This window comes from Solanum pennellii, chromosome 12, assembly GCF_001406875.1.
Source record: "Solanum pennellii chromosome 12, SPENNV200".
In the NCBI taxonomy this organism is placed as follows: Eukaryota; Viridiplantae; Streptophyta; class Magnoliopsida; order Solanales; family Solanaceae; genus Solanum; species Solanum pennellii.
Window position 1 is genome coordinate 42,139,197 of NC_028648.1, and position 2,065 is coordinate 42,141,261.

Here is a 2,065-nt window from a genome sequence, read left to right on the forward strand (position 1 = left end):
CTCCCCCCCCCCCATACAAAAGATCCTTGTCCTCAAGGATGAAAGGATGGAAACCTTGTCTTCAAGATGGTAGTAAATCCCCAAGTAGCTACATCAGCGGGAAGACCAACCCATTTAACCAATACCTAAACAACTTTGTTGTCCTTCTTGACCATTCGTTGCTATAAAACAGAATCTGGAGTAGGGCAATTTGGATTGGCTAAGTCAACAGTCGGTGGATAAGAAACGTTAGAAGGCACTTCATAACACTATTTAACAACGAGACATGTACAGTTGGGTGAATCTTGGCAGAATTAGGCAACAAATGAGGTAAGCCACGTGGCCAACCTTCTTAGTGATCTGAAAGGGACTATAGTATTTAGCAACAAGCTTATGAAAAGAGTGATGAGAGATAGTCGCTTGTTTGTAAGGATGCACCTTAAAACATACCCAATCCCCCTCAATAAAATGCCTTTCACTTCTATGGGAATCCGCCTAATGTTTCATTCGGAGTTGAGCTCTATGCAAATAATGCTTAAGGACTTGCAACTTAAGTTCTCTATTCACCAAGGTAGTGTCAACTTCGGCAGAAGCTGATTCACCGGGTAAGTAAGGGAGATGTAGAGAGGTGGCCTGCTATATAAGGCTTTATATGGTGTGCTTTGTATGGATAAAAGGAAGCAAGTATTATACCAATACTCAACCATATGCAAACAAGCCAACCAATTGGAAGCATCAGTAACATCTTAACTAGGTTTCAAAGTATCTATTCAAAACTTCCGTTTGTCCATCAGACTGACGATGATAAGTTGTATATGTATGCAACAATAACCCTTGAAGAGTAAATAGCTCCTACCAAAAACAGCTCAGGAACACAACATCTCTATCACTGTTAAGCCATGTAATTTCACAATAGTATCCAAGAACACCTGAGCAATTGATTGAGCAGTATAAGGATGTTTCAGTAGGAGGAAATGACCATATGAGAGTTGGGAAGAACATCAATGAAGTCCATACTAATTTGAGACCACACCACCTCATGAATAGGTAACGGTTGTAACAACCCAGGGTAAGCAACTAAATCAGATTTGTTCCTCTGACGAACATCACACCTTTGAATGAAACCTTTCACTTTTGTTCTGATGTTCTTCAAATAAAATAGTGTCAACAATTTCTTGAGGGTAGCTTCTACACCTGAATGACTCCTAGAGGGACAACATGCCATAGGGACATGATGTGATTCCTTAAACACTGCACCTTGCCAATCACTAGCTTTCCTTTCCTTTTTAATTGGCCTTGCAACTAAGTAAACTACCTATGAGAGTCAGGATTAGCTTGTAGCTTGTAAATCTGCAATCTACTGTGTAAGTGGGTCTGAATTTCAACTATCCACAATAGGTTGAAAGAGATCATTGTTGGTTGGGGAAATCACCAAAGCAAGAACTCAGCCCCAGTAACTCTCGACAGTGCATCAACGACTTTTTTCTCGACTCCCTTTTGTACTCAATAGAATAGTCAAATGGCATCAACTTTGTTAACCACAATAACTATGAGTTTGTGTGCAACTTTTGATCCATAAGGTACTTCAGAGCTCTTTGATCAATCCTTATAATAAACCTCTGACAAGTACAGAATGAGGAACTACCACCCCAACCTACCCCAGAGATGATAAATCAGGTTCTTGCCTACCTTAGTGGGTTATCTGATCAAGGTCAAACACCTCCAGTGTTTTCTGCACCAGCACCTCAGGTTCCGGAAGTACAACAGGCAACCGCTGCGGCTCCCCGCATGGATGTGCCATTGGAAATAGGCACATTTCCTCGTTTGACTACAGGGCCTATAATGACAAGCGATCAGCATGAACTTTTCAGTAAGTTCTTGAAATTGAAACCTCCAGTCTTCAAGGGTGCTGAATCTGAGGATGCCTACGATTTTCTGGTTGATTGTCATGAGTTACTACATAAAATGGGCATAGTGGAACGATTTGGCGTTGAGTTTGTAACCTATCAGTTTCAGGGAAACGCCAAAATGTGGTGGCGGTCACATGTCGAGTGTCAACCCGCACAGGCACCACCTATGACTTGGG